Source organism: Canis aureus, chromosome 9 (genome assembly GCF_053574225.1).
Source record: "Canis aureus isolate CA01 chromosome 9, VMU_Caureus_v.1.0, whole genome shotgun sequence".
Classification (NCBI taxonomy): Eukaryota; Metazoa; Chordata; class Mammalia; order Carnivora; family Canidae; genus Canis; species Canis aureus.
Window position 1 is genome coordinate 21,151,602 of NC_135619.1, and position 13,402 is coordinate 21,165,003.

A 13,402-nucleotide genomic window follows, 5' to 3' on the forward strand; every position below is an offset into this window, starting at 1 on the left:
TCTCAAAAAAAAAACAAAACAAAAAACACTTTGCAACTATTTACCTAACCTATTTAGTTGAATGCAAACAACTTAATACCTTAAATTAACATTGGTTGTTTTCCTTTAACCTTTAAAATAAGACTTAAAATAAGTTTGTTTTTGTTTGTACAAGGAGTCTACGTACCTGTTTGTCTACTTTGTCCTTCTCATGTCAAGGAGGGTAGAAGAGAGAAAATGGACTCTTTCCTAAAGTAATTAGAACTCATCATTCCTCTTTTTAGTGCTTTTGCTAAAACATTACTAATTAGGAGAAAAGAGAAAGTTAACAGTTGGGAAATTCTTTTGAATGAATGGGGATAAGCAGAAAGAACTTTCAGAAATGAAGTAGGACTTCTATAAATTCTTCCTCCTAATTCCAGCCTGAAAGTGGGGAGGGTTTCCCTCCTCAACACAAAATAATTCTCAAACACCAGCTGGGGGTCTGATAGTTCAACTACATTCTGACACTATCAGGAGATAGCATTAGATTGTAGGCTAAGTGCTCAGTCCTACAAGACTTCCCTCTACCTCCAGCCTCAGAAATTGCAAGCCACAGGTTGTTACATGTGCTTTTGACCAACTGGTTACAAACTGGAGGTTCCAACATTCTCTTCCTCAGATTTGATTAATTTGCTAGAACAGCTCACAGAATTGGGGGAAACACTTTGCTTTACCAGATTATTAAAGGACATAGTAAGATAAGAATCAACAGCCAGATGAAGGAATACATGAGGCAAGATATGGGGAAAGGATATGGAGCTTCCATGCCCTTTCTAGGCATACCACTCTCCCAGCACCTCTCTGAGCACCGACCTGGAACCCTCTGAACCCCCTCCTTTTGTTTTTTTTATGGAGGCTTCCATACACACTCATGATGGATCAAGTCCAAGACATCTCTCCTCTCTAGGGGTGGGGCTAGGGCTGAAAGTTCCAACCCTGTAAACCCATTGTGTATTCTCCTGGCAACCGGTTTCTGCCTTTGAGTGGGGTCCAAAGGTCACCTCAGTAACTGCTCTTATCACAGGAAATTCCAATGGTTTTGGGAGCTGTGAACCAGGAGCTGTGGACAGGGACTATATATATATATATATATATATATATATATATATATATATATGAATTATATTTTTGTCATTTCAGGGATCAAACATAAACATTTTTACAGATCATAATATCTCAGTAGTTCCTTTTTATGTTATTGTCTTTGGATAAGAACACAAGAGTTTTGGAGGTCTAGAATTTTCCACTTATCTTACCAAATGGTGTTAAGTTAGGGTAGAACAATAGAAACACACACACAGTAGAAACACACACACACATACACACAAAAGACTACTTGCTATTAAAATGTAATATATAAAAACCTTTTTAAGGGTCTTAATATATTTTTGTCCTCTTAGGTCATAAATATTTATAGAAATCAATTGTTGGTATCCTAATAGTTTCATACTTTACTCAATTTCTAAGAGCAACAGAAAACTCTGGAAATCTGAACTTTAAAATACTTTTTAAAATTTATATTTTTTAAACTAAACACACAATAAACTTAATTCTTTTTGGTGTACAGTTCTACGAATTATAATAAATAGACTGAGTCCTTAACAACTACCATCAAGATACAGGAGTCTTGTTACCCCAAATTATTTCCTCATGCTGCTCCAATTTAGTCAAAACTTCCTCCTAACTCAGCTCCCAGTAGCAGGAATATGTTCTGTCTGTGTAGTTTTACCTTGTCTAGAATGTCCTATAAATGAAATTGTAGAGCATAAGTTTTTTTGATTCTGGCTTCTCTCGCTTAGTATACTTCAGATTTATCTATGGTGTTGTGTCAATTTTCGTCTTTGCTATTTACATTCACCAATTGAAAGACTTATTATACTTCTAGGCCCTAGGAGAGAGAGACAGGGGGTTATACAGGAGGAACTTCTAGGGAATGGGTTCAGCCAAGCAAGTAGGGACCTGAGAGAGTTGAGGACCTGGGGGCAAGTGCCTTTATTTAGGGGTCAGGGTGAGGTTTCCAGCAAAGGTATGAGAGAATTCATTGGTACACCTGAATGCCACTAGGTCATAGCCAGGGGAGGGCAAGAAGGGGAACTTATAACAGCAAGGACCAGCCTTATCATCTTGGTGTACCTGGTTGCCTGGGTAGAGTACTCACAAGCCCTTTTGGGGGATGTTGAGGCATCAGGAAAACATGAAGTTCTAAAAATTTGTGATGCACTTCTGCATACAAGTTTTGATGTGACTACTGTTTTAATTTCTCCTGGGTAAATACCTGGAAGTGTGATCACCATGTCATTAAGTTATATATAACTATATTTTAACTTTATAGGAAATTGACAAACTGTTTTCTAAAGTGAATGTACCACTTCATTTTCACTGGAAATGTAGGAGTATTCTAGTTACTCTGCATTCTCACCAACATTTTGTTGCTGTTGTTTTAATTTTCAGCTTTCTAGTCAGTATGTAGTCTTATCTTGTTTTAATTTGCATTTACTTAATGACTAATGATGTTGAGCTTCTTTTCATGTACTTATTTGCCATCTGTATTTTTTTGATGGAAGTATCTATTCAAATATTTTGCCCAGTTTTTTGTTTGTAATTGAGTTTAGAAGGTTCTTACATTCTAAATCTTTTGTCAGATGTGATTTGCAAATATTTTCTCCCACTTTCATGGCTTATCTGTTCATTCTCTTGATAGTGTCTTAGATAGAGCAAACCTTGTGGTTTTGATGAAGTTAAATTTATCTTTTATTTTATGAATCATTTTAATGTATTTAAAAACACTTTACCTAATATGAGATCACAAAGAATTTCTGCTATGTTTTTCTGGAAGTTTCATAGTTGTCAGTTTTAAATTTTGGTTTATGATGCATTTCGAGTTGTTTTGTATGTGATATGAGGGATGGGTTTAAGTTTTCGTTTTTTTGGTTTTTGCATTTATAGACTTATTCTCACTCTGTTTTTGGAAAAGGTTATTTTTCCTATTGAATTACTCTGTGCTTCTGTTATAATTCAATTTTTCTTCCTTTTGTGGGTGAATATCTATACTATTCTGTTACACTGAAACTTCTATCTTTTTGCCAATATGACAGTGTTGATTATTGTAGCTTTACAATAAGTTTTCATTTTTTAATCATTTATTTATTCATGAGAGACAGAGAAAGAGAGAGAGAAAGAGAGAGAGGCAGAGGGAGAAGCAGGCTCCTCATGGAGAGCCGGATGCGGAATTTGATTCCAGACTCTGGGATCACACCCTGAGCCAAAAACAGATGCTCAACCACTGAGCCACCCAAGCATCCCTACAGTAAGTTTTTAAATTAAAAATTTATGTTATGAATATTCTTCTAAGCACTGATTTGGCTATATCCCATGAATTTTAGTATGTCATACTTTCATTTAGTTCAAAATAGTTTTTAATTGAGACTTTCTCTTGACTTGTGTTATTTTGAATTGAATTAGTATGTATTCTCTAACTTTGTTCTCTTACAGAGGTTTTAGGCTATTCTAATGTTTTTGCCTTTTTATGTAAGTTTTTGATTTGTCAATTTCTAAAAAAAAAAAAAGAAAAAAATTTACCTGAGATTTTTGTTTGGATTTTATTAAATGTTGTGTTATTTTGAAGATTTTCAGATTAATAATTAATTATATTACAGAACATCCTTTTCTAGGATTTTAATTCTTCAAATTTGTTAAGATTTGTTTTTATAGCCTATGCTGTATAATCTATCTTGATGAATGTTTCTTGTGCCCTTGGAAAAAATATATATTCAGCTCTTGTTTGGTGAAGCATTCTATAAAATGTTAATGTTAATTATAGCAAAGTTAGTGAATAGCATTGCTAAAATCTCCTATATCCTTTTTTCTTTTTGCTATATTCATTATTGAGAGAATTGTTGGATTCTCTACATGTATTTATGAATTTATTTCTTCAGTCACTTCTATCCATTTTTTTTCTATCCATTTTTTATAAATGTATCTTGAAGCCCATTTTTTAGGTAATACACATTTAAGCTAATTATGTCTTTTGTTTTATCCTATCATATCTTTATGAATGGACTTTTTTTCATCTAGTCTTTTTATTCCTTTATTTTGAACTCTATTTTTATTGCTATAATCATTCCAGGTTTTATCTGTTAGTGTAGCAATTTCCCTTCTTTTACTTTTAGTCTATTAATATCATATTTGAAGTGAGTTTTTTGTGGAATGGATATAATGTTTTTAATCCATCCAACACTATCTTTTAATTAGAATGTTTAGACCATTTCCATTTAATGTAATTATTGATATGGCTGGACTTTAGAAGCATCATTTTAATATTTCTTCCCTCTCAGATTCTCCTGTTCTTCCTTTCTCCCCTCCTTTTGGATTATTTCCATATTTCCAGTATAGCATTTTAATTTATATGCTTTTGGCTATATTGCTCCATATTTTTAATCAGTTATACTAGGAAACAAAAACACACAACTAACCTTTTAAAGTCTATACAGAATTAATATTTTATTTAAATAAAACATAGAAGCTTGTTATCACATAGGTCCCTTTATCCTTCTCCCTGTATTTTAGAGTTGTCACACATATTATAGCTATATACATTGAGAAACCACCAGAAAATGTTTATTTTGTTTTCATCAAAAATTCATCTTTTAAAGAGCTTAAGAAAAGAAGAATATTGTCCAAATGTTTAGCATTTCCATTACTTTTCATGCATTTATCAAGTTCTAAATTTCTCCCTGGTAACATTTCATAAACACAGTTATGGCTGCTTTTAAAGTATTGGATTGAAGATTTCAACATCTAGGTCATTTTGGGATTGTAATTAGTTGATTGTCTTTTCCAATAAGGGTTGATCAAATTGTTGTGTTATATTTATGTATTGAGTAACTTTTTATTATGTTTATTTTTTTATTTTTTTAACTTTTATTTATTTATGATAGTCATACAGAGAGAGAGAGAGAGAGAGAGAGAGAGAGGCAGAAACATAGGCAGAGGGATAAGCAGGCTCCATGCACCGGGAGCCCGACGTGTGATTCGATCCCGGGTCTCCAGGATCGTGCCCTGGGCCAAAGGCAGGCGCTAAACCGCTGCGCCACCCAGGGATCCCACTTTTTATTATGTTTTGAATGTCACATCATGTGTTACTTGGTCCTCCAGATAATGTTGAATCCTACCTCCCTAACTCAACCATCTTAAATTTTGAGGTAATCAACCTACAATCAGAGTAAGTTTAGAGCATTCATTTTATCTCCCTTTCTGTGGGTTTGATTTCCAGTATCAGCTTTATTTTCAGAGCCCTTACTATGTTGCTTTGATTAAATTCAATGCATGCCACTCATGGCTAATTTTAGCAAGTGGATCATGTTTTGTATTATTCAGCTCTTATAACCTTTGCTGTCCTCTGGGTTTGTATTGTGCATGTAACTGCAGGGGTGAGCCTAGAACTTGTGCTGGATCATAGAATTAGAGCATTCCCATCTCCATCTGTCTACTTCACAGGATCCTCTCCCACCACTCACACATACTCTTTGGCTTCTAGGATTTACTTTTCCTTGTCCAGGAAGACAGAATTCTCTTTGGGATTTTTATTGTCTGTGCTCACTGAACAGTTCCATAACTGAGGCCATCCTCAGGTCAAAGCCAGGAGAGAAAAGATGGTATATTAGTTTGTAGGGCTGCCATAACAAATTGCCATAAAGTGAGTGATCTAAACAATAGAAATTTGTCTGAAGGCTAGACCTCTGAGATCAAGGTGTTGTCAGGGCCATACTCCTCCTGGCACTAGGGAGGGATCTGTTCTAGGTCTCTCTCCTAGCCTCTGGTAGCTCCTTGGTTGTGGCAGTATAATTCCAATCTTCACATGGCATTCTTCCTGTGTGCATGTCTCTGTGATCAAATTTTCTCCTTTTATGAGGATATTGGCCTATTGGATTAGGGACCACCCTAATGACCCCATTGTAACTTGATTATCCCTGGAAGGACACTATATCCAAATAAGGTCACATTTAAGTACTAGAGGTTAGGGTCCCCACATATTTTTTGGAGGGACACAATTCAATCTGTAACAGGTGAAGCTAGGAAGGGGGCAGAACTCCAGGAAGCTATTGGTCACTTCAAGTTTTGACTATCTTTTTCCAGTCTGTTTACGGCCTTTTAGTTTTTAGGTAATTGCCTTTCTGTATTTTGTCCAGATGTTTTTACTATAGCTGGTTTACTTCCAACTGGTAGTTCTAAGTTTTAAAAATAAGTAAAGATCTTTGAGCTTTAGGGTTGTACAGGTACTTCTAAGGTTCAAGGAGATGTGGCAGCCAAAATGAGAACCACAGTTGAAATGGATGGCAAGCTAAAAGTCTATCTGGAGGAGAATTTGGGGTCCAATATGTAGATACTTGTTTTGAGTTGAGGTGAAATTTATTCCAATATGAAACATTATGATTTAGGGCAACTCAGCTTCATACTCTAGTTCTCTTTCAGTGGTGCTACTCTTGATTGATTTCTTGGGGTAAGAATTTGGCAGTATGATTAGGACTAGAAAAATAAGTTGCTTATTATTTCAATAGTTGCTATTTATGATAAAGGTCCCTTCAATTTATCATATACTCATTTACTGCTTTCTGGGATTACCGAGCTATATTAGAAATAGTTCCTGAGATTAAGGAGTCACAGTCTTGGAAGGGAGTGAGAAATATGGGTAAATAATTGTTGTATTGATATGTTAAGTGCTCTGAGGTAAATACAAAGATACACAGGTTGGGAGAGGGTGACAGGGCTAGGAGAATAGGTAATACCTAAACCAAGAATGAAGAAAATGATTTTACTATGGGGAATCGAGGTAGAAATGGGGATTGGAAAAGGGCTTTTTAGGCAAAAATCATCTCTTCTAAGCAAACAAAGCTATAACGCAAATAGCCTTTAAGTGTCAAAGGTGCTCTGGTATACATTTCTTTCTCTCTCTTTTTTTTAAGATTTTATTTATTTACTCATGAGAGACAGACAGAGAGAGAGAGAGAGACAGAGACAGAGAAAGAGAGAAATAGGCAGAGGGAGAAGCAGGCTCCCTGCAGGGAGCCAGATGAGGGACTTGATCCCAAGACCTGGAGATCCTAACCTGAGCTGAAGGCTGATGCTCAACTATTGAGCCACCCAGATACTCCTCGTATACATTTCTTAATATTGATTATCAAAAAGCATTTCAGTCTGTTTGATGGCCAAGACAGAGATGAACAGGAGCCTAAGGAAAAAAAACATATTTCAGACAAAGAACTAAAGCATTTGCTACTATTTTTTCAGATTTTCTTTTAGGCATTGATCTGAGAAACATCACACAGGACAGTAATATAGAAAGACCTCAGGAGAATGAACTTTTATCCCCACAGGCACATTTCTATTTCTTTGGTTCATTACATTCAATAATTCAGAATGGTTCATTTACGGTTTGATCTGATCATAATCAAGCAGGGAAGGGGAAGTAATTTGTAAATGCCACCCAAAGTTAGGTTGTGCCCTGAAGTCTTTTATTGGAAATCTTATTTTGTTTTGAAGTTAATTGGAGAACAGTTAATTGGACAAGGCAGTGGAGGAAGGATTAATTTAAGTTTCTATGAAAATTGGCACTCAGGACTTATGTGAACCATATAGGCAAAATTTGTATAGTTTGCTCTTGCCAGTTATTATCTAGCACAACCACAGTGATATTTATCAGAAAGTGAGCCTGCTAACAACTATTTGGGCTGTTCTTTTCTAGTAGGTTCTCTTATACTGTTGGAACAACCACAATTTCAGATAGCACATACTAAAATTACATTGAATTGATCATGTTGCAATCATAGTCAAAAACAAAAAAGTTGTTCTTTATAGTATCAAAGTAGTATCATAGCCTCAGAAGGATGGAATAAGTATATATAGAATTGAATTGGGGTTCAGAGCCATTATCACCCCATCTGTAGCCCTCATGGTTACCAATCTCTAATTTCTTACTTATAATGACACTGAAAACAATTCTTAAGTATAGAACAAATCCCAGAGTCCTAGAATTATGACGAGCACCTAATCAGTCCTTCTATTTTTACAAACCACAGCTCCATAGTATGCCCTGCATAATCAACAATTCAGAACCTCTTACCAAGCCCTGCACAAAATATTCCTTCCTTTTCACACATCCCTGCTATTGTCCCTTCCATTAGAAATGCATTCCCTGACTTTCCCAGCCACCCTGCCTGGAAAATCTTCTATTCATGCTTCATGACTGTTCAAACAAATATCACTTCCTCTCTAGTGACTTTTTGGCTTTCTTAACCAGAGTTAGTTACTTTTTTCCCCCTGTAAACTTACAGCAATTTAATCATACATCATAGCCCTAATCAAATTGCATTTCAGTTTACATAGTTTCTCTCATGCCTTCTTGGCTGTCAGCTCCTTTGGGAGCTTGTCTTTGTTTACTGTTGTAGTAGAAGACTGGTAAATATTGATAGGCAAATATTTCAACAACATAATCTTTGGGAAAAAAATAAACTAATATATTATATTTAGGAGGAAAAATATGCTAAATAGATCTCAGATATAGTATTATTGTGCTGGATATTTGCCCATCCAGATCTGTTATTTATCCTTTTATATCCTGCTCTGTGTCTTAGGAAGTTGAACTTTATAGACAGAATTAATGTGGTCTCTTACTCTCTGGCTTTGGTTGAGTTTGGCCAAGGGGACTAAGGATAGGTGATCACAGAAAGAGAAAAGGGTATCTATTCCCCTAGCTTCCCTTTTGCTATGTCATATTGTATTGGTTAGATCCTTCTACCAAAGGCCACAGCTCCACATGATAGCAACCTGCCCTAGGTTCTAGTCTCTGCTCCTTCCCTGTGTCCCTTCAGGCCTATGGGTGGTAATGGTCCTATGATATTGCTAGACCCTGGAAAATTCAGCATCTCTTATTTCCTTAATCTTATCCACACCTTTGTAATTAGTCCCTTTGTTAAACTCACTCTCCTCAATTGTCCAGTTTGAGTGTGCCAACTAGTGTAACCTTTAGGTCATATTTTTAAAATTTATTTTAAAGTTATTTATTTGATAGAGGGAGCATGTGCACAAGTAAGCAGAGTGGCAGGAAGAGGGAGAAGCAGACTCTGCTGAGCAGGGAGCCTGATGCAGGACTTGATCCCAGGATCCTGGGATTATGACCCAAGCCGAAAGCAGATACTTAACCAACTGAGTCATACAGGCACCCCTAAGTCAGATTTTTTAAAAGATTGCTTCATGGAATAACTTTACTCAGGTTATTACTGAATATGTGACAAAACAAGTAGCTCTACTTATGAGTTTAGAAAATATTGAGTTCAATAAGTTTTATTTAGTATTACAGTACTTTCAGAGCCCTAGTAATCTAATATTCTGAGTGTGGGATATAGCATATAGTGTTCTCTAAATATTTTACCACTGTAAAGTATGCTGTGGTTATCTTATTCTGTTATTTAGCATTGCCATTAATGCCTCACAAAACTAGGTGTGTTTATTTTTTTTTGCAAATTGAAGTTCCAAAAATGCTGCCTTAGCTTACCTAGGACAGACTATTACAAAATGTCAACTTAAGCTTATTATCATCACTTTTCCTATTTGTTGTGAAGAATATTTGTTTTATTCTAGTAAAAATTTAGGACCTTAAATTACTCTTTGGATACTGAATTGGTTGTCTAGTTTTGTCTTTAGCTCGAAAGAACTACATTCTATTACATAACTCTATGTGCCAGAGAAAATGATCACAAGTAAGAATTATAGGGATGTAAATATGGTCTCTCATAAGTTATTCCTTTTTGAAAGCAAAATAAATTGAGAACTATAAACTCCTTGTTAGCAGATGTGAACTGAGAGACTGCTAATTTGTTTTACTGCCAAGCTCATAACTATATATATCAAGTCTGACAATATTTGTAAGGGTATTTATTACTTAGATTTTCTCAGCAGGAATTAAAAATTCACCTTATAGTAAATTACCTCCTTTTGAATTGATAACTATGTATTATAGAATAAATTATTTTATCAAACTTAGCTAGATCATAAATTACAGATTTTGATGAAAATGTCAAATTGTTGTGTTTGATAAACAAGTGGCCATTAAGCCATTTAATTTAGAAACTTTAACATACTGAAAAGTAATAGTAAATCTTATATTTATCTAGCATTACTTAAATGAACTCCTAGTAGACTTGCTTCCAAGTCCAAGCTTCTCAATTACTTGATAACTATTTTGAAATTGTAATGCTTGTATTATAGCACTTCTAAATTTTAACATTAGAGGTATAAAAGGAGCAGTGTTTTTGCAAGTATATTTGTCAGCTATAGTACAGCTAAAATATGATATATATGTATGGCAGAGAAAAAATCTTTCTAGAATTAAATAATATTCCTGCTTTAGGAATAATATGATAGAAGCATGGATTAAAAACATAGTGGAAGAAAATCTTTCTCAGCCAAAAAGTAGATGAATAAAACAAATTTATCTTCCATGTTGGAAACGCTCATTATATCTTAGGTGAAATCTAAGTGAGACCTATTAATACTACAGCAAAATATTTGAGTTACAAGACTGTGAGGATATCTTATAACTGTTAATAAATCCATACATCCATACCAAGAAATGAGAATCATGTTGTCCTCAGGCTTCTTGATAGTACAGATAGATAATGGACTTTTATACCCATTTGAGGGTTCAGAAAATAAATTACTTTGATTGTCAGTATTGATGCACTGTATCATAAGCCTTCGGTTGTGTCCTTAGAAATTACATGCTTAACCTTACAGAAAAAAGGGAAATGTAAAGAGTTGAAATAAAGCCTGCTGTGTTTTGGTAAATTAAATCGGCAATAACCTCCAAACTGAGCTGAAATCAGTGCCTCAATCTTATCATGAGATTTATTGGGCATTAGTCTGAATTTGATCTATTAAAACCTCTAACTTACTTTGTGTGCTAAACTAAGTGTGCCATCTCCTTTCAGATGGTATGTATTACAAAATAGAATCAATTTCAGACATACAGACTCCACCTGTACAATTTATGGACAGTGTAGCATATACTGGAGTATGGGGTATGTCTGGGTGACCTCCAGAAGGAACATGTTGTCATGGACAGAAACATGAACTACTAAATCTCTAAAAGAAATAACCTCTTTTCTGAGAAATTCAGATGTGAGTGAAAAGACTGTGAGAAGTCTGAAGATGCAAATAAAACAGGCAGCTGTACCAACAAGAAAAAATTAAAGCACTTAGGTGGAAGCCAACTGAACTTGAAATTGTTTTGGAAGCTGAGATAAAAGGCATTATAATAGGGATGCCTGGGTGTCTCAGCAGTTGAGCATCTGCCTTTGGCTCAGGGCATGATCCCGGAGTCCCGGGATTGAGTTCCATATCAGGCTCCCTGCATGGAGCCTGTTTCTCCCTCTGCCTGTGTCTCTGCCTCTCTCTGTGTCTCTCATGAATAAATTAATAAAATCTTAAAAAAAAAAGACATTATAATAGAGGCTATAATAGGAAGAATACTGTAGGGTTTCACTGCCTTATAAATACCTCAGGTGGAAGCAGTAAATGAATTCATTTTCTCCCCCATGGCTGCCTTTAGAAGATCTCCCTAACCTAATCCTGCATTAGACTTGCTCTAATACCCCTATGCATGGTTCAATGTAAGTGACTCAGAAAATGAATGATGTAAATATGTTATTGGTTATAGCCAGATGAGGCAAATCTAGCAGTATTACAAAGAGGCAATAGTGCTAACTTTTCAGTAGAGCAGAAAAATCACTTGGGGTGCTGACTGAATTTGTATATTTTGAGATTTTGATTCAGAAGCTCTGACTAGAGGTATGTTAATTTGTATTTCTAGTAAGCACACTAATTAATACTTCTACAAAATATTTTAAAAACAGCAGGATGCCAGTTTCTCTACTTATAAAATTAGGACAATTACCTTACATTTTTAAAAATTAGGATGATTACCTTAAAATGTGGATATGATCAAAATAACCACTTTGTGAATCCCTTAGTATAAAATCTGAACACTGTAAATATCATATTATAATAAAGTCATACTCAAAATGGTGTAATACTTATTCTATAATTCTTAGTAAAAGGTTCTAGTAAAAGGTTCTAGATATAAAGTACAATCAATTATGCAAATGTATTGATAGAAAAATGATTACAGTTGATCCACAGATTTGAACTGCACAGGTTCACCTACACATACCTTCCCCACCCCACCCCCAAAAAAGAAAGCTTTATTGTTTCCATTTGGGAAAGGGCTCCAAGGTAGTTAACAACAACAACAACAACTTCCTAGCAGCTGTAGGCACTCAGGCAGAGAAGCCCTGGCACCAGGGGGATGCTAGAGGGAGCCCCTTAGTGATTGCTGGGCTCTGGAGGCACCTAGTTGTGCTTGAGGATATGCCTTTCGAAGAGATACTTGTTCAGCCCAACCTGGGTGGAAGGAGGGTTGGGGGTGCTGGGGAAGTCACATTGTGGTTAGCTAGCCGGGAGTGGGGGTGGGGGTGGTGGGGTCCTGGTCAGCTAGCCTGGCAGAGGGAGGGAGGTGGTCAGTTAGCCTGGGGAGGTTACTCAGGTAGTTGCCTTCTTGTCAAATTTTACCTCCTTACCCAAGAAGTCATTACTGAGAAAATCAGAGATGGGGGTCTTTATGGGCAAACCCAGGGTATACAAATCAAAAAAGGGCCTGGTTTAGGTTCTTCTCCAGGACCATGGTGGCTTCCATGGGGTCCACAGTTTTCCACCATTCATCTTGGGATAGCTTCCTGGAAGAGGGCATGGCCACAGCATTGTTTTTGTATCTTATAGATGCCTGGTACCCTCAGCCACTCCTTGGCCAAGTCTTGGAAGAAGTGGCCTGTGTCCTTAAGAGCCACATCATTGCAGTTGAAATAGAAGCCAGAGAGGTAGGTGTAGGAGGCCCATAGATGCAAGTTGTGACTAGGTGGTTAACAGCCTCCACCTAGCTAGAATAATTCTAACTAATTTGGGAACTCATGGTTAATTTGGCAATAAGAAGCTGAGCTGAAAAAGTGGTGCTGGCTGGTCCCAGAGACAAAGGATGACTGGAAGATGGTTCCTAGAGTTGTGACTAGAAAAGAGGTTGGAGGGTGACTGGAGGCTAGAGGAAGGGGTATCCCTGGGTCTGCTGTATCTCCACACAGTTGAAGAAAGAGCTAGATCTGGGGGATAGCCAGGTATACCACCTACAAATAGATTTTTTTTTTTTTAACAATACTGTTAATGTATTTTCTTTAACAATTTTCTTCATGTTTTTTCTCTAGGTTGCTTTATTGTAAGAATACAGAATATAATAAACATACAAAATGTGGGTTAACTGTTATCAATAAGGCTTCTG

General features: G+C 36.0%; 1 protein-coding gene across 50 annotated transcripts in view; it reads right to left on the minus strand.

The window, feature by feature from the left end:
- Positions 1-967, minus strand: part of LOC144320501 (uncharacterized) — a 140,451-nt gene extending 139,484 nt beyond the window's left edge. For 48 of the 50 annotated variants that reach the window (XR_013386100.1, XR_013386102.1, XR_013386101.1 and 45 more), the window contains exons 1-2: positions 835-967; positions 167-282 (exon numbers count right to left, since the gene is read on the minus strand). The gene's annotated coding sequence lies outside the window, so the exon portion shown is untranslated. Of the gene's footprint in view, positions 1-166; positions 283-804 lie in introns of all 50 variants that reach the window. The other 2 variants (XM_077909143.1, XM_077909141.1) reach the window with 2 other exon arrangements.
- Positions 968-13,402: the final 12,435 nt, after the last annotated feature.